General features: G+C 51.2%; 1 protein-coding gene across 5 annotated transcripts in view; it reads left to right on the top strand.

The window, feature by feature from the left end:
- Window positions 1-19,223, top strand: part of HDAC7 (histone deacetylase 7) — an 88,425-nt gene that overhangs the window by 18,109 nt on the left and 51,093 nt on the right. Inside the window, exons 1-2 of one of the 5 annotated variants that reach the window (XM_080368892.1) lie at window positions 14,702-14,842; window positions 16,241-16,661. The exons of 2 other annotated variants lie outside the window; for them this stretch is intronic. The gene's annotated coding sequence lies outside the window, so the exon portion shown is untranslated. Of the gene's footprint in view, window positions 1-14,701; window positions 14,843-16,240; window positions 16,662-19,223 lie in introns of those variants that run through there. 2 more of the 5 variants (XM_080368893.1, XM_080368891.1) reach the window with 2 other exon arrangements.

The following is a 19,223-nucleotide window of genomic DNA, read 5'->3' as shown; positions in this document are numbered from 1 at the left end:
AAATCTTTCTGTGTTAGAGGTCATAAGGTTTTTTTTTAAGGCTGTACTTGAGTTCTCAGATGCTGGTGCAAGCCCTTGGATAACAATGCAGTCCTAGAAGGACTGAAACTTGAAGAATACTATTTTCAGGTAACAAAGTAAAGAGGCTCTCATGCAGCATTTATAACTGTTTTGATTGTGCTGCATCCAACAGGCAATTTTGGAGGACTTGTGAACTGTAGTTCATGGCCAGCCCATAACGGGGACCAAAGGTGAGAACTTGTGGGAAGAAATCTTGGGCAGGTGTCTTGATTCAAGCCGTAAAATTCTGAGTGGGAACAAGAAGGACCATGCTGGGTCTTGGGCTTTGGTGAGGAACTGAGGCAGTGTCACTGAGCGACTGGTCTGTGACAGCCCAAGATGAGAAAAATGAGGAAAAAGGTAAAAACTCCAGAGATGGGACTGTGATGCAAATAGGTTGTTGATAAGAAGCAGCCAGGAAGGCTTCACACAGCAGGAGAGAGGGCAGGCACCCGTGGCAGAGCTGCTTCCTCACAGGGAGGAAAACTGCAAATACCATCAACTGATGACAATGAGTGAAAATACCTAAAAAAAGAGAATTTACCTATTCTGCATGCTGAAGAAGGTCAATTTGCGGATCTATTGAAGGCACAGCCATGCACAGTGGCTAGGTTGTGGTACTCAACGTTATTAAAACCACTTTATTTAATAGAAGTGAAGTCAGGAAGCCTGGCGGTTAAGGCTTAGATGACACAGATGGGTTCATTCTTACCATGGGTGTTTGTGAGCTCTTTATCAAAAACCTGAAGGATCCCTACTGGTAGGATGAAAAGGGTAAAAAGCCTCTTTTACTGTTTCTTGATGGGCTGATATCCTATGTGTCAGAGAATGCCCTTGTAGGGCTGAAGCATGAGCTTAGAGCTTGAGCTGACATTGGGCAAAGAAAACATGGAAAGATACAGATTTGACAAATAAAATCTCCTTTGGCAGCAATTTCAGAACTTTATGCCCAGACCATGTTCACCTGGTCTTTCTCAGTGTTTCCTGAGAAATAAGGATATGATGGTTTTAGATAAATTTCTCTTGGTGTTTAGAAAAAGCCCCAATGGCGAACCCAGCTCCTCACCCTGCAATGGCAGGCAGAACCAAACCCTGTAGCAATGGCAAAGAATGAGCCACATGTCTGGTTTTTTTTTTATTGTTGTTTGGCTGGGGTTTTTGTTTGGTTTTTTTTTATACCAAAACAGGATGATTTCCAGCCGATTACTTTGAATCTGAAGGATGAGTAATCACACGGTCATGGGGATGATGAGGTTACAGTTATTAAAAGAAAGCCTTAAAACTTGTCAAGCATCGTGTTCACAGCTCACACGAGGGCAGGACCCATGAAACGGGGACCTTTTCATGTGCTGAAACGTTGCTCAGTGAAACCTCAGACTAGATAGCTTCATTGTATAAGCATTGGGTTTTAAAAATAGCTCTATTGGAAAAGTTCATATCCATTGTGGATATGAACAACTGCAGTGGAGAAGGTCAGGAGAGAAAATCCAGGGGGTGTTTTGGAAATGGGAGCCTGCATGGGAAGGATTTTCTGCTCCTTGTTTTTGGGATAGCTCTATAGGAGAGGAAGAGAAACCTTCACTTCTCCAAGAGGAGGTGGAGTGGAAACAGACCCTGAGTCAAAGCTGAAGAGGCTACAAAGTGGTCAGGGTGTGGGCAGCAGCAGTGGGAAGAGTGCGTAGGCAACCCAGGAGCTGCTGCCAAGGTGAGTAACTCCAAGCTGGGCTGACACCTTACTGTTTTGTCCCGTAAAGGAGGGTGGCCCTTGAAGAGGCTGGTGTGAATGATGAGGAGCTTTTTGGTGGGATCCAGCTGTTGTCTGTCCCAAGAAAAATTCATAGGCATCTGGCTGTGATGCTTCTCCCACAGCCTCCTCCCTCGAACTTTATTTTACCTCCCTTGTAAGATAAAAACCCATCAGCATTATTAGCTCCATTTCAAAGATGTCATCAACCACAACCAAAGCAATGGCTTGGCCAGCAAGGTGTTAAAGTCTGTCCTGGAAACTCTCTGAGAGGAAGGGAGCTGGCCAGAGGCAGGTTTGGGTCCCTGCCATCTGCTGCGGAGCAGCCTTGGCCATCTCTTGGCCACCCTCCCTGCCACCACCCTGGCTGGGGGACATTTGTGTCTTGGGTTGTCCCCTCACTCTCTTGGGATTTCTGTGACCTGTGGTATGAGCAGTGCTAGGATGCTCATCTATACATCCCAGCTTGCACTCCTTGGCTCTGGTAGCATCTGCCTCCATCCTATGCCATCACAAGGGGGTTTTACTGGCACCTTCAGAGCACTTTGTGTCGTTGCACCCAGAAATCCTTCCTGTTCCTACCATGGCTGGCCCATGTCCCAGCTCCAGGAGGAAACCCAAGCCATAAGGGATGTCCCCACACTCACAGGTTTTCCCTTTGCACTCACTTTCTACCAGTGCTGGAAGCAGCTTTGAGCAATGTCACAGCAGAGAATGTCTCCTTCGGGACAGCAGTGACATGGACTTGTCCTGGAAGAAGGGAGGGCTGAGCAGAGGAGGCAGCCTGGAGCAGGCTATGAGCTGGCTGGGGAGTCCCCAGCAGCCCTGGTCTGTCTGCCATGGCTCCCAGAGGGCTGGGGGACCATGGAAAGGCTGTCAGCAGCACTGCCAAGCACGAAATGGGAACATGACCTCGGCCTGAGACCAAAACTCCCCTTCACTTGGAAGTCTGGCCACTTCTGCAGCAAGGCTGCTTGCTGGTGTGGCTGCCATCTCAGCCCCACTCGTGGTGGCCCTGGGGAGCTTGTGATGCAGGAGGCTCACCAGCAGTGCTGTGTTGACCAGCCTGAGCTGTTCTTCTCAATAGTCTCCCTCACAAGAGACTTTTGGGCGAGTTAAAAGCAGAAACCACCAGGACTGGCCAAGCTGTGGGTAGGAGATGGTTGCTCAGCAGCCTTTGGGCATATCCTTGCCCAGGGGTTTTAGACATTTTCATCCTCACAACTTAGTATATTTGCTGCTTTGGTTGTCATCTTTAGCACTCTGAACGTGCTCGTTCAGCAATTGTCAGAAGCCAATTTGGGCTTCTCTGTGGCTTTCGGAGGTGCTGAGGCATTGACAAAAGTTTTGCTGTCAGATCTGTGGGGCTGGGGGGAGAAGAGGAGGAGAGCTGGTGCCAGACTGACTTCAGAAGGTGGACTCGTTGAGTGAAAGCAGCTCCAGGCTGTCAGGAGCCACTGGGTTTATTTGCCTCACCAAATTAATTTTGGATCAGGCACTTCACATCCACGTGGACCGTGAGCTCTGGACGTTTCCAAGCAAACTGCGATGGCATCTGTACACGTGTCTGTGTCCGCTTGGTGGCACTGTGTCTGCCTTGGGTCCTGCGGGTGAGGCACCTGACCTGCTTTCGGAAGATGCTTTCAGATCCTCAGATTAGGTTATGCTACAGGGAGTGACCTGGTGTTAGTTGTAGTTGGTGATGCTCTGGGTACCTGAGCTGTGTGGCTGCAGCCAGGCTCTTCATCACGCTGCATGGCAGGAGGAGAAATGAGCATGAATTGAAATAACAGAGGTTCTGGCTGGATGTGAAGAGAAACTTTTTCCCTGTGCTGACAGTCAAGCATTGGAATAGGTGGTGCAGGCTCCATCCTTGAGCCTTTCGAAACCAAAGCCCCAAGCAACCTACTCTGATCTCAGCTGTCCGTGTTTCAAGCAGGTGGTTGAACTAGATCTCCAGAAGTCCCTCCCAACTTGAATTGTGCTGTGATCCTATAACAACTCTTCCCGCCATAGTAGGAACTTTGCTGCTTATGCTCTCACATCTCAACACATCTGCTGGCAGCAGCTGGCAAGTCCTTCTCCCACGCACCTCACTGGCCATCAGGGTGTCCAGATCCTGGCTTTCTCAGTGTGTCTCTCTCAGCAGACTCTGAGCATTATACAATCTGTTTCACGTTGCCTGTTTGTGCTGCCGACATGTTCACTGGTGAATCAGCACCAGCCTTGGCAGGAAGGCTGGGAGCTGAGGTCATAGCTTGGTGGATGGAAAGATTTGCTAGCACAGTTGTTCATTTCTGTGTGTTTTCTGAGCAATTTTGAATAGAAAGGCAGGTATCCACTTTCCCCTGCAGACCTGCCTAGCCTGGTGGCGCAGCTGCTTTGCTAAGTCTGGAGAGAGCTCTCTGGCTGTTCAGGTAGATCCTGTCCAGGAAGGGGACAACACAGTTGCTGTCACAAAGCTTTAAAACATACCGGTCTTCCTTCTGTAGCCTAATCCGGCCTCCCAGTATTTCCTATCCCAGGATGGCAGCACTTGGGTGGGCTTCACATTCTTATTAATAAGCAAGCAGGTATTGATTCAAGCTATTGAACTGATGGAGAAAGTACCTTAGCCCTGGGCGGATTATAACATCCCTTAAATGTTCTTTATTTCTCACAGAAATCTGTTTATCCCCAAGTGGATCTTGCTCTGCTGTTGAATAAGGTCCTTCTGCACTGAAAAGCAGAATTATATTGCACTGTTGCTCCTGGCAAATACCTCTGATTGCAGTTCATTCATCCTATAACCTGCCCCTGGATGCATACAGTGTCTCATTACACAGCAGGACATACAAAATCTGAATCTTTACTGACCTACTCTGAGGTTTTACCACCCTTCTTCAAGGCCTGCCAAAAGCCAGGGTCTGTCCTTGTGCCTTCAGAGTTGTGTTAGACTTTGGTGGAGCCAAGCATGTAGATTTGCCAGTGGGACTTCCCTGAAGGCATGAATTCATCTCACCTACCTTTAGATGTCTTCACCTGAGCGTCACTTCAAGTCAATAGAGGGGAACAGCTTTTCTAGGGCATGAGTCATTTGGGCTATTTTGGAGATGAACTGTACCTGCTCTGCCCAGGGATTTCACATGTTGTTTTTCACTTGTGTGACTGATACGGTGCCCACGGAAAGTTGCCCTCCTAGGTCGGTTCCGTTGTTTTTTCTATCAGCCAGCCTATGGGAAGCTGCTAGATTCAGATGAATGTTTTCCTTTTCTAACTGGCTTAATGAGAAAGTCACAACTGCCCAGGTCAGGTTAAGAAGCTGCCATTTCTTTTTTAGCAGTTGCTGCCAGGTTTAAGTAAACTTGGATGATTCCTGTGCCCAGGCAGGCTCTGAGGAGCTTTAATATGAGGTGCAGCTGTCTTTTTTGTGCCCTCCTAGTCAAAGATCTGCTTTATACACCTGAAAGGTTTGGAGAGGAAAAGCTACTTGCAGAGACCTGTGATCCACCCAAACCCCCTCTCTGCTGGGGAACCCTCTGGCCCCAGCCTTGCGGCAGGGGCCAGGGGAGGTGGGAAGGGCAGGACCCCAAAAGGTGATACCCTGAACCTTTTCCAGCTGGCTTTAACCCTTGGGCAAGTTCATGCTTAAACCTTTAGAACGCAGGATGCTTGGGTGGTCTCCAAACCCACCCTGAGGGTAGGAGAACACATTTTTTGCTGTAGGTGCAAGACAGGCTGGCAGTGTGGACCCAGGGTGGACTCTGGACCGGTGGTCAAGGAGGTTGTGCCATAACTGGGGGGTTACAGCCTCTGATGCCAGTGTGCCCAGCAGCTCAGAGCACTGCCCGGAGCACGTCAGAGGCTTTTGTTCATTCTCCTGGTGTTTAGGAAAACACGGTTTTGCTGGCTGTTATTCCTTTATCTGGATACAAACCCTCTGGACATTTTAAAGGGAAATAATTTCCAGTCACTCAGGTGGTGACATTTGCAAACTGCCATAAACTTAGACGACCCCTTTCTGTGAAAAAGGCAAGGAAAAGCACATAGGGGTCGACATATACGTACAATGGGCTTTCATGTGACTGCCACATCGGAGTTGCTTTTAAGGCTATGTTAAAAAGGCAGAAGTTTATAGAAACTCCTGTATAAGTTGGGCTGTGCCTTGCTGAAATTGGAGGTGCTGCGGATTTGGCACTCGGCTATAAGGGGAACGATGAAGCCACAGAGTTACTGCATGTGCTCCTGGAGTCGGGAGAGGGCGTGCAGCGTGGGGCCAAGGGCAGGGTTTGCTACAGAAACATTTAGTCAACTGTTTCGAAAGCTAAATTCGGAGCTGCTCCGGCTCCTTCCCCAGCCCATTGTTGTGGTTTTACAATCACATTTTCCTGTTTTTAAAACAAATGTTTTTCTCTCCCCTGGGGCTGTATGAAAGCCCCACAAGAGCAGCGAGGGAAGGTGGCCACAGAGCTGCGCTGGGCCTGGGGACTGCAGATCTGGAGCTAACCCACCCGCAGGCATTGCCCCTTCCCTCCAGTTGCTCTTCGCTCAGCGCAATGTGTGGTAGCACTAACAACAGCGGGAGGCTGAAACAGGCAGGCAGAAGTGTGATTTTTTTATAATTTTTTTTTTAAAAGTCGATGGTTCCTCTTTGCTGTGGTTTCATGCTCTGCAGCAGGATGGTGAAGGTATTTTTGTAGGTCTTATTCAAGGAGTGTCTATTTAAAACAAACTTTAGGGCTGCCAAGCAAATGTCATTGTTCAGTTAAAAGCACAGGCAAAGAGGATGGGGCTTGTGGGAAAATGGGTCTGCTGGTGGCAGCCCCTTGAGGGTTTCTGCCAATTTGGCTGTCTGGCAGGTGCTATGAGGTCTCTGATAGTCCTTGGACCCCAATGCCCAGCTGAATCCATACAGAGGATGGACCCTCCACAGCGTATGCGGTGGCAGTGCAAGACAAGGGCCTGTGGAGGAGAGAAACTATTTATTATACAAGTTCCTGTATGCAGAGTGTCTGCACGCTCCCAATGTTTTGCAATTAAATATGAATAGTTTTACATTTACTGAATTAAAGTCAAGGAGTTTAAATGCTGAGCAGTAGCTGATGCCGAGCTGATTCAGCCATGCCCAGCATTTCCAGGCAGGATGCAACTTCGGGCCAAAAACTGCACCAGGAGCGGCCTACCACTTGCCCAGTGTAGCCAGGACCTGCTCAGCCCCTGCTCTGGCCCCGTTTCCCTTCACTTGTACAGCTGAGGCCCTGAAATATGAAACACAAACCCTTCAGTGCCCAGGACACATCCTGAAGACCCGACCGATTGCCCACCACTCGGTGCCTTTTACCCAAAGCACCGCTTGGCGCTTCCTTCCCAGCCCAGCCATGCACTGCCCAATGCATAAGTTGCTGCTCTCATATTGTACATCAGCAAATAAAAAAAGGCATCAAACACTCTTGTGGCCAAGTCAGCAACTTGCCCACCTGCTTGCTGGGTCAGCCAGTCCTACTGCTGCTGGCAGGCTCAGCAGGTTGGCCTCAAACCCTTCCAAGCATCCCAAATTTAGTCCCCAGCAGAGAAGAAAAGGCAGAATAGGGGGAAAGGTGAAAGTCTGTGATAGAAAGGTAGGGATAGAGAGGAATGTTATAATCCCTGCTTGTTGCACCAAGCAGGCTCCCCGCTGCATTTGCAGCCACAGGCTGCTTTGGTCAAGCCATTTGCAGAGGGATGCCAGGTAGCACCATGTCAGGCAGCACTCTGTGGTGTCACCAGCACAAGGCTGGAGTTGAGGCCAGAAAGAGGGAGGTTTTTGTATAGGATCTGAGGAAACAGAACAGGATTTCCTTCCAATCGCATCTCCAAACCTGCCAGTGCCAAGACGTGCTGCCTTGGGTGCTGTGTTAGCTGTGGCCCCACTCTGGTGTGATGAAGCTTGTGCAGATGTGGGGAGCAGAGGCAGCTTCATCTCCCCCACCACTCACCCAGTGAGGTGGGTAATGTCCCTGCTTTGGTCTGTAGGTGGAAGATAAGGGCATGCTTGGAGCAGATGCCATGTGCTAGAGCATTAACAGGACATCTGCAGTTACTGAGTGAGAGCAAACAGTAATTTTCAGCATCTTATGATGAGGCTAAAGCATCCTACTGCCAGACTGAGTTCCAGCTGCAGCCCAGGGAGGCCAAAATACATCCAAAGCAAGCGCAACCCCATTTTCTCCTGGAAAGCAGGATAAACCTTTTTTTTTTTTTTTTTTTCATATTTTGTGAGGTCTGTAAGTGACCTGGGAGGTCCAGGCCATGCGCAGCCCAGGACCAGACCTAGCAAGAGCAGAGCTTTGTGGTTGCAGGGCAGGCAGGTGGACAAGCTGTGTGTTTGGGATGGAGAGTGTGTGGATGGAGGGAGGAGGATGCAAATCAGCACAAAGCCAGGGTGGAGGGTGCTGGGCTGCCACTGAGGCTGTGGGTCCCACCTGCAGCTCTGTGCACTCCCCTCTCATGTTCATGCAGCCCTTGTTTTGCTCAGGTAATTATGGAGCCAGGGGATGCAGTCAGTCCTGGCGGGGGACTGCTGGCTGCTGTTCCCAAATTTTACCAGGTTTTTCCCTGTGATCAGCAGGACCCCTATGCTCGAACACAGCCCTCCTGATGCCAGCAACAGCCAGGTGTTCACCCAATCACCTCTACACACCACAGTGGACATACCAGGCAGCTTTCTCTTCCCAGGGCTCCAGTTAGGACAGCCCCATGTCAGGAGAAATTTGGCTGCAGCCCAGGTTCCCAGTGTGGCTCCATAAAGCAGGGCGGGCCAGGCAGCTGTGCGCACATCAGAGGATGCTCTCCTCCAGGGAGCGTTGCTCTTGCCTGATCAAAACCACAGTCACTCCTCACCTGCTGCAGCCACCACCTGTGTGGCCTCTTGCTGTTCCAGACATTCCTGCTTACAGTGGGCAGAGAGGCTGCAGGCAGCAGATGTGGAAAGGGGAGTGCAGTGGTTCTGAGCTCAGGCAGGCAGGAGGCAGTGGCTGGGGGTCTCTGAGATGCCCCTGGATGGGGGATGGAGGCTGAGAGAGCTGCTGAGCATGCTGCCCGTTCCCCCCATGCACAGGTCTTCCCCAGGCATATGCCCAGCCTTGCGGCTCCTGCCATTTAGGAGGTCAAGAGTGAACCCCCAGCCCTAGAGACATTTCCAGCCTTACATTCATGTTCTCCAGCTCTCTGGCTTGCTGCATGACTTGAGAGCATGGTGTGATGGGTGGGAACTAAAGAAGCACACCTGGCTGCTCAGCAAAGGCTTTGGTAGGGAACCACTACTGTTTCCCACCACCCTTTCCCTCCCAAGCAGACCAAGACCTTCTCCTGGCTCTCCTCCATCCCAAGCGTTGAGGCTGAGCCTGCATGGGGATGCTGCAGGAATCCTCCCTGCTTGCCATGGGCCAGCTGCTGGGGAGCTCAGATGAGCCCAGGCAGCCTTGAGTGCCTTTGTCTCCTTCGCTGGCACTCTGCTGCACAACTTGTGGGGGTGAAGCACATTCATCTCTGCAGATCAAAATAGCACACTTCTTCCACAACCAGCAACGGGTTCTGCACATGTCCCCCTGCCTGGCCACAGCAGAGCCCCAGCTTTGCTAGCAATGGTCTGTAAGGGAGGAGAGACCCAAGAAAGGGAAGCAATGCCTTGCTTTCCAGGCTAAAAATACTGCCTGTGCTTCCAAAATTATCTTGGTTGAATGATCTCGATTGACCCCATGCTCCAAGGCTGCCTGCTGGCTCAATTTCCTATTAATTACAGTTTCAGCTCTGGCCACCTGGATGGAGGAAGGTCTTGGTGGGATCTTTTTGCTGTTGGAGGTAGATTTTGCTCTTTGTGTGCAGGTAATTTTTGCATGGGGTCGTAAGAGGAGAAGCCAGGGTGGTTCTTTTCAAAACATGAATGTGGAAAAAAAATCACAAATTTCAAAGCTGAATACAGAGACCAGAAAAACTCCAGTTTTCCAGCCCACCCCAAATCTGACCTGTTATTTGAGCTGTTATTTTGTAAGAGAAAAACAGCAGCTTTCTCCAGGATGCCCTGAGGTAGATTCCCATGGGTTATGCTGGAATGGGGAGCAATGTGCAGGAATGAAGGCGCTGGCTGAGGTCTGGAGGACCAGCCCCCAGCTTGCCCTTCCCAATGTGTTTGAGCCTTTTTGAAGGATGAATTTAAATGAATCTAGGGCAATGAACAGGAGAAAGAGCAAGATGGGGAGGATGAAACCCTTTTTCCTGCTGCTGCCCAACATAAACCATAGAGAATGGTCCCCACTAATCACACTTTTGGCTGGTTCCACTGAGTAGGTGAGGACAGAGTGGGCTTGAAGTGTGGACCCCCTGGTCGGGCAGGTGGTGCTCGGGCAAGCCCTCGCAGCCCTGGGAGCCCCCTTGGTGCTCAGCAGCGGGTTCAAGGCAGCTCACCTATCCCATATTTCTGGTTTCCCACTGCTCATGCATCCAGAGAGGCTTTGCAACTCATTGTGTCATTCTTGTCACCGCTTTGCTTTGTGGCATGGTCCTCACGCGGTCCCAAAGCACAGCCCATGCTGGGGCATATGTAGACCCCCTTCCCAGCAGGGGTCTGAGCCTCCAAGCAGCCCCCAGCACGTGCTGGCTTCTCTGCCAGCCTGGGAAATGGCCAGTGCTTTTGCAGCTCATGAAATCAAGGATGTCAATGCTTCCCCCACCAGTCAGCTTCTTCTACGGCACCGATGCTGAGGTTTCCCTATTATCTCCCCCAGCTTGAGTTTGGGACTCATTTACAACCACCTTTAATGTCCAGCACTTCTGTTCCAGTGTTATTTTCCAAAATGGAGAGGCACTAAATGTAACCTCTGTAATTATGAGTTATTAAAAAAGCCCTTGTCCCTTCCCTCTATCCTGGCTATAGACTGAACTGCTATCAGTCCATAGGTGTTGTCTGAGGGTCATGCATGTCCTCAGACGAGCTTTTGCCAAGCATTTTCAAGATGAAACTGCGAATCAATGAGGTTTTGAGAGTTTGGAAATGAAAGGCCAATCTGGAAGAAAACTGGCATAAATAAAAGGGTAGGAGAAAGCCCCAAAGGTGAGAGGCACCAGGAGTGGCTGCAGTTTGAAGCTTCACGGAGTGCTGAAAATAAACTGCTTGGCAACTGGGGCTTACAACTGTGTGTCAGCCTGTGTGCATGCATGCATGCATGCATGCTTGATGTGTAACTTCCTATATTTGATCTGGTATCGTAAGAGTGAGCAAAATAGCTCAGCAAAAACACAGCCACTGCCTACCGGTGTTTCAATGTTTATCTTGCTACATACGCACTAATTGACCTCTGAAGACACAGGGTGCTGCAGCTGAGCAGCTGCTCCTCCAGGTCTCGCTCTGGGATGAGGCAGAACTTTGCTCTGCATCTGAAGTGATTTCTTCTTTGGAAAAGAGAAGTGTAATTCTGTGGTCAGAGAATCCCCACACTTTGGATTTCCTGGAAATGCAGCTGTTCTCTTACAGAAGAGCTGTGGCCAAATAACTGCCATCACAGGCTGTTCACCCCGTGGTTAGCAAGGAAATCTTGGGTGATACTGCTGTGCCTCTGAATGGGTTTTGAAGCCCCTGAGCACCAGCTCATTTGCTCTGAATTTGTCTCATTTCCTTTGAGGTGCTAGGTCCCCACCATGTCCCGCATGGGGATGCTCCCGCTGTCCTGCCCTCAGCTCATTCCTTCCTATCCCATTGTGTCTGGCTGCAACGAGAACTGCCCCCACCCAGCCCCAATATCCCCAAGAGGGCCTGTGGGTGAGCTCCTGCAGCAGGATGATGGGAGAGCCCCGACAGCAGCACGAGTCACTGGGAAACATGCAGGAGAAAGGTTTGTCTTAAGCCTGCAATTTTACGCTATTTAGGAGTTTTACTTAGGGCTATGCAGAAGTGCCTATCCAGTTGGGTTTGCAAAGCTCTCCTCAGGTTAGGGCCTTCTGCCAGCGTATTTACTGCCCCTTTTCTCAGCAGTTTGGTGGCTTGGATAGGGTGGCTTGGCTTCCCAGGATGGGGATGGGGGGACGGGACGGGACTCAGGGTCAAATTTGGCTTCTAGCAACAAGGATTTGAATTGTATTTTCCCACTTGCCCTGGGTCCCTCTAACCACTCAGCTGAGGGATTACTGGAACAAGCTGCTCACGATCCCTCCTGTTGAAGCAGGTCTGCTCTATATAATAACTTATTTATTGAGTATGAGACAATTTGGGTCCCTTCTCCTGGAGATGAGGGTGCTCCCATGGGTGAGTAACCTGAGGTTTGGGTCTTGCTCTACCAGTTACTGTATTTGCAGTACAGCTGCTGAGATGCTCAGGGTCAAGAATAAGCAGGCTAGAGGGAGAGGTGAGGGGAGCTACTGTGTTTTAGGATGCGGAAGAGGAGATGAAGGAGAGGTCTAACCACAGCCTACTACAACCTGAGGGCAAGTACAAGATGGCAGAGTCAGCCTATTCCCAGTGGTGCTGCATGTTACAACAAAAAGCATCTGGGACTGTCTGCGGCTGGCTGGCACAGGCTAGACAAGTGGAGATGTTTCACAGCCCTGGTGTGGGCATGCAGAGAGGTGGAACATCTCCATCCTCGGAGACAACCAGCCTGAGTGAAGCAAATCCATGACCACCCTGCTGTGGTGGTGAGGAGGGTTCTGCTCTGAGCAGGAAGCTGGAGTGGAGCTTCCAGAAGTCCCTTCCCACCAGCACTCCAACTCCCGAGGCATTCGCCTGTCCCAGGGTTGCTGTAGAACTGTTGTTTTGAAAAGAAAACATCACCCAGTCCCAATGGGATGTAGGAATGGGAGGTACTGAGCCTGACCAGAGTGTCAAAAAGCCAGGATGCTACATGCTGGATGATTGAAAGACAACCTAAATATTCATGTGGATTTTAAAGCACCTGAAAATACTGCTCTGAAAAGGAATGTTTAACTCAACTTCAATTAAAGAGCTGCTATGCTCCTTAGGTTTAAGGCAGACTGCGATCTGTGTAATATTCTGGATTAATAGCATTTAGTTTTCAAAGAGAATACACTTAAGACTAATATAAATAGCAGTAGAAAAGGATGGAAAGCTTCATGTCTCTTTCCTGCTTGCACATCCCATATCTTTCTGGAGCCACTCTTATTTTTACCAGCCGGATGTATCAAATCCAACTGATGTGGCCACTTGAAAGGACTTGTCACTGGTGACCGAGTCCCAACGGCAGGAAACGGCACCAATCTCGCAGAGACAGCCCTGCGTTTTCAGCTTTGGGTCCTCTGTGCTGCCATACAGCTCTCACTGCAGACTCTGCTGGATTTCAGATTATGTAAGTAAATCTGTGGTGGAAGAGTCTTTTCCAAAACTTAATTAAGCAAATAAGTGTGGGCTCAGGGTCCAGCTGCGAGAAATTTTAAATGTGTAATTCCTGGTTTGTCCTTTTTAAATGTCTGTGAATTGTACTGAACTCTCTTTAGCAAAGAGCATCACCCTGCCTGAGGTGGCAAGGTTTGGGAAGCAAGGTAAAAAGCTGTAGTAACAGCAGAGCTTCTTACCAAAGAGCTGTTGCTGCAACAGGTGAGTTTCTTAAGTTCCTGCATGCAACCAGCCTGAGCCTTACATTTTCTGTGGCTGGGATATATAAGCTGTAGCAAAGTTTCTCTGTGGCTCACTGATCTCAGTAAGATTGGTTTGGTAGGACCGAAGACAGTATGGTTGGCAAGGAGGAGCCTTTGAACCCCCCAGGGGTTAAATTCAGCGAGCACCTTACTGTGTGACTTTTCTATGGAGTTAAAAAATGTTAAGATAGAACTGAAATAGTCTCCATTTGAAGGAAGAATGTAAACCAAACATGGCATCACGTGTCCAAGCAGAACACAGCTCAGACAGAGCACTGCTCCAAAGGCAGCAGCCCCAGCAGCTAAAGCTGCCACTTGCAAATGCTTTTAGGTACTTTGCTGGTGGGTTTTATGTCCCATCGAGCTATCGCTGGGACTCTGCACTGCTGTGCCTTGTAGTGTGTACGATGCTTTTCTGTTTGGCCTGCATCAGCTTGCCACCTCATGCATGTGTGTGCACCAGGCACTGCAGGAGGAGCACTGGGAAGCCTGTGCGTGTATGCATGGCTGTGGGAACACACAGCAGCTGAGAACCACAGAGCATCCCACAGAGCCACGACGAGTGGCAGTGGCCAGGCACCACAGAGTGCCATGATGAGCAGCAGCACCTGGCTTAGGCCCAAGGCTGAGGGGCTCTGCATGCCCATAAGGACAGTTCAAGGAGCCCTGTTTTAGCTCAAGGAGCCCCATTTTGGCTCAGGTGGGTGAATTCCGGTTCTCCCTGAAGTGCAGGAGTCCCAGGCTGGTCCCAGGTGCAGGATCCCAGGTTAGAATCATTCAGGTTGGAAAAGACCTTTAAGACCATCGAGTCCAACCGTTAACCCAGGGCTGCCAGGTCCATCACTAAACCACGTTGCTCAGTGCCAGATCCACGCGTTTTTTGAACACTTCCAGGGATGGTGACTCCACCACCTCCGCAGGCAGCCTGTTCCAAGGCTCGACCACCTTTTTAGTGCAGAATTTTTTCCTAACGGCCAGCCTAAACCTCCATTGGCGCAACTTGGGCTTGGTCCAAGTGCTTGAACCCCCCCGGCCGGTCCTAAATCTTTGAACGCAGGCGAGTGCCTGCGCTCCACTTCGCAGCTGCACGGTCCCGGGGAGGATGCCGGCGGCGGGCGCGGCTCGGCCGGGCCCGGCCCGGCGGCGGCGGCGCCATTGGCCGCGGGGCGGCACCGCCCGCAGACAACGCACCGTGGGCCGGGCCGCGCCGGGCCGCGCTGCTCCTCCCCGCCCGGTTCCGGGGCGGTGGCGGCGGGGCAGGTGGAGTAGAGCCGGCAACGGAGCCCCGTGCCCGCCGCCCAGCCCATGGAGCCCCGCGCCTCGCCGCCCTGCGCGGCCCGGCCGGGGGCCGCCCCCCGCCCCGCCGCCGCCTGAGCCCGCGGACGCGCTGGCCTCGCCTTTGTACCCGCCGCAGGCCTCAGCCCGGCCCAGCCCAAGGTAGGCACCGGCCAGGCGGGGATGTTTCCGCCGCGGCGGGCGCGGGTCCGTCACCGGGGGGGGCGGAGGCCTCTCCGGGGCCGAGACCCCGTCCCCATGCGGGAGAGGCCTCCCCTGGGCGAGGCCTGGCGCCGTTTCCCTCACAGCCCCGCGGGGCGATGCCTGCCCCTGGCCAGGCCCCCTGAAGGGCCGTGCTTGCCCACCGCCCCAGGCCTTTCACCGCTGGGGTGCCCTGGCAGGCTTCTTGGAAGGGGTGCCGTGAAGCCGGGCCCTGTGTTGCGCTGGGGTTGATGAGCCCCCTCCACAGCGAGGAGCTGCCCGGTGTGAATCCAAGGGGTCTCACTCCTTGGGGGTGTTGGACCCCTGCGGTGACCGCCTCAGGGTCTGCAGCCTCCAGCCAGGGCTGGGCTGGGGGTGGTGCAGCACCCGGTGTCACAGGAGGGTTGCTGGCGGTGCTGTCACCCCTGGTGTTGGAGTGCGTCTGGCGTGCCAGGCTCCGGGCAAGGAAGCATCGGACAGCCCAGCACACAGATGACCCTGGCAGCCATGGAGAGCCTGGGTCAGTGCCTGGGGATGCATCGGGTGATTGTGCCTTCAAGAGCAGTTGATCCATCCCGGTAGGAGACTGTGTCACATGCAAATGCACACGTGTGGCTGCTGGTGTAAGCCTGGACAAGCTGCCAGAGCCGAGGGAGAGTCTTCAGGCTCAGGAGTCCCTGACTCGTTGGTTGAATGAGGTCTGCAGACCTGCGGCCACCTTCCAGATCAGGTGTTTCAGTATGGTAAACCTGAGCCTGTTGTTTGCTGGAACATTTTTGTTCTAATCCTGTTGCCTTTCCCTTCTGAAGGCTAGCTGCCGCTTGCAGGGAGCGAGGCTTCAGGGGCAGAGGAGTGACAGCACTAACAGCTCTGCTGGGTTGTGTCTTCCTTGGGTGTATTTACTGAAATGGTATCTCTCTCTGAATACCTTGTTGACAAAGGATGTAAGTAGCTGTACTGGGAAAAGAGCTGTCGATACCCCAAGTAGCCTCGATCTGTCTGGGGACTGAGCATACGAGCCGATGCAGCCCACAGATCTGTGAATTAGCCAAGATTTGCCCTTTGCTGGCAATCCTCAGGCTCCCAAAAAGCAGTTCTTCCCACACCTTTTTCCATGGTAAAGGTATTATTCAGGGTTTGGGCACGTTATGAGGCTCTGCTGAGTAACGGGATGTTGGGAGCCTCCTGCAGAGGGGCTGTTGTGATGTGCTGGACTTGGCTCAGTGGCAAGTGTGCAGGAGAGACAAGGTGTCACTTGTCATGGGAGAGGAAGGGAAGTTAATGGCTGAGGATTTGGACTGTGCAATAGTTTTTTGCCCAACTGGATGATCTGTAAGTGGTTTCTGCCCTGTGTTCTAGCAGACGGTCAAAGGAGCACAGTCTGGAAGGATGGGGAGGATGGGCCCCGCTCTCTGAGGGTCCGGATGCAATGCCTCTGACCAGATGTTTGCAGAGGATTTCAGCCTGGAAATCACAGCCTTTCTCAGGAGATCTCCAGTGCTTCCTGGTTTGCAGTGAGAATCAGAGGATTTCAGCACTTCCTACTCAGCTGCCTGATGTGAGCAGGAAGTGGGAGCATGAAAATGGCAGCAAAAGTGCTTGCAGTGAGGCTGGAAGCTCAGCAGGCATAAGTGCATGGGACAATAATGAAGTTAGATCTGTCCTGAACATGCTTCTAAACCTTTTGGATGTGTCATTTGGCAACGGACAAGTCACAATGTTAGAGCTGCTCTGTGCAAGTGTGTATCTCATCCTGGAACAGCATAGCAGGAGGATGGAGGTGAGTGTAGGTGGGGGCATGTGAGTGTGGTTTTATTCCTGCAGTTTATTAAATGGCTTTGTTGCATCCTACAGGAGCTAGGACAGGAACCTCCCCAGGGCAGGGAGAGACTCATGCTTTGGGTGGGTGCTGGATGCTGTCCAGTGCAGTTCTGATCCGGTAGAGGTATTTCAGTGCAACACAGTGTTATATCTGGTTAGCAAAGTGTTAAACTTCATGTCCTCCTGAGATTTCTGGCTCTGGATTTGTGTTGTGCCTCTGGCAGAGATGGGGAATTCAGGCCTGCGGTGGCTGGAGCGTGGCTGTCCCAACTGTGGCCCTGGTTTCTGTGTTCACACTTCAGTGGGCTGTGGATTGGAGTAAAGACCCCGGTTATACCTGGTGCTAGGAGTGGAGGGTGGCTGCTTCAAGTCTTTTGAGGTGGCTCTAGGGGTGTGAGTGGCCACACCAATGGCTTTGGGATACATGGCTTAAGCCGAACAGTTCTTCCACCATGGGGCACTGGGATAGGAACAACTCTTGGGAAGCTGAAAGCCAGTGCTGCAAAACCTTAACCATTCAGAAACTGTTGAAAGAAAAATGAGATTTGAAAATGTCAGTAGTAAGGAGATGTTGCATATTTGGAGTCTGTGGCTCAGATTTTCGGGCTTTTTCCTGTTCGCAATGGTATACGTGCTTTTTAAGAGGGTCTGGGAAATCCTGTGATCATTTATTTAACAGCTGGGACTTTGGGGAGGGAAAAAACCCAAATGCATGTGTTGGCAATACTCCAAAACAAGGCAGCTCCTTCTGCCCTGTTGCCTGACTCTCACAGGGGAGGTGTGCGAATCTTCTATTCAATCTCTGGTTCAAACGTCGAGACCTTAGTTTTTCGGATCTGATTTATTACCTTTTGGTTTCCATCCAGCCCTGTAGCTGCTCTCTGCTACAGAGGAACGGAACAGCACAGGATGGGTAGGTGAGTCAGTCCTGCAAGCTACAGAGTGCTTCCCAGTGTCTATGCCTCATTACCTTGCTATGCTCCCTGAAGGCAGGAATGCATCCTTCCCCAGTTCAGGATTTGCTGGCTTCCTATTTGCAGTTTCTTTGCTGACTTTTGTGTCTTTAGTAAAATGGGGAGATGACAGATGGCTGGAGGAGCGTGTCCTGGCCTTGCCGAGTTCAAACAGGCTGGTTGCAGCAGGGTGGGCTGGTGTCAGACTTGAGCAGCTGTCTGTGACCGAGGCTTTGAGAGCCATGCGTGGTTTGGCTTCTGGCTGGCAAGCCCCCTCTCTCCTCTGCCGCTCTGACTGTCCTAAAAATACTGCAGAAACCCCTGCTGCTTACAGCCTTACCGAATGGCTGTAATGTTTTCCTGCCTTCACTGATGCCTTAGTGTATGTGGTTTGTTTCTGGTCACCCTGCTTCCATCTCTTTGGATGTATATGGGCTGCTCTGCTGAACTGCCTTCCCCGAAGAGCAGGGCTGGGCCTGGAGTATGTTAGGGACAATTTTGTCACTCAGAGAAGGTCTGAGTTGGTACATTTGCTGTATGATGTGATGATCTCATGAGGCTTTCAAGGAGGTGTAGAGTTCAGGAGGTGTTTAGGGGCTGGTGGGATTCAGTGCCAGTTACTAACATTAACTTTTTAGCAGAAAAGCTTGGGTCGTCTTAAGCTGAGCCAAGGAAGTTTAGGAGAGCAGTGCTGGCTTGCAGAGTGTAGGCAAAAGATTTGTTTTCCTTCTCTGCCTTGGAGAGCTCCATCTTCACTTGAAACTGTCTTCCAGATATAGCAGCAGTTGCTAACACTGAATGAATGCATGCTGAATTTAGGCAGCTCTAAGACTGCTCTATGTTGTACAGGATTTAGTCATTTGGGTTTGAGTTTAGCCAGAGCAAGCGAAGCTACTATGATTGGGTGGCATTGTCCTAGCTGTCAAACTATAAATAGCAAACTGAGCCCCAGTGCTTGTTGAACTGACTTTGGAAATTTCCCAGGCTCACCTTGGAGGAGCAATTAGTGCTAAGGCACATCCGCCCTTGGCAGAGTGGGGCTGAAGACAGTGAATGCTCAGCATGATGCAGCAGTACCCGTAAGTGGGTTGATGGGGTGACAGTTGGTGTGAGTGCCATATGTCCCTGTCATTGTGGTCCCTGTTGGGCGATAACTGAGGATGCTGAGGAAGGAGCCTTGAGTCAGTGTTACACTGTTACCCAGAGAGGTCTTGAGCCGGGAGGGAATATCCTAAGTGAGGATCTCCAGAGAGGTCCTGATCCCAAGGAAGGGATGGAGTGAGATAGTGTCAATCTGTTACACTGTGATGCCTTAACGTATCCATCATGTGTATCTGTTTGTCCCCCTTATCCTAAAAGTTTAGTCTGTCCATGTTCAAGGCTAAGCATGGTGGATGGTGCTCTCAGCCTGTTGGTGCTGTTGTCAGTGTAGAGAATTATGAAGGTGTCTCTGAGGCTAGAGTCTTCCTTGGTATCTGGCTGGCTTGCTTTTTGTACCTCAGCACAGTGGGAAGCCATACCACTCACTCGCAGGTGGATACGTTAGGCTTCATCCTATGAGGTGTTTG

Source organism: Falco punctatus, assembly GCF_963210335.1.
Source record: "Falco punctatus genome assembly, chromosome: 18".
Classification (NCBI taxonomy): Eukaryota; Metazoa; Chordata; class Aves; order Falconiformes; family Falconidae; genus Falco; species Falco punctatus.
The sequence above is the reverse complement of the archived record's forward strand: the minus strand, read 5'-3'. Positions and strand labels throughout refer to the sequence as shown.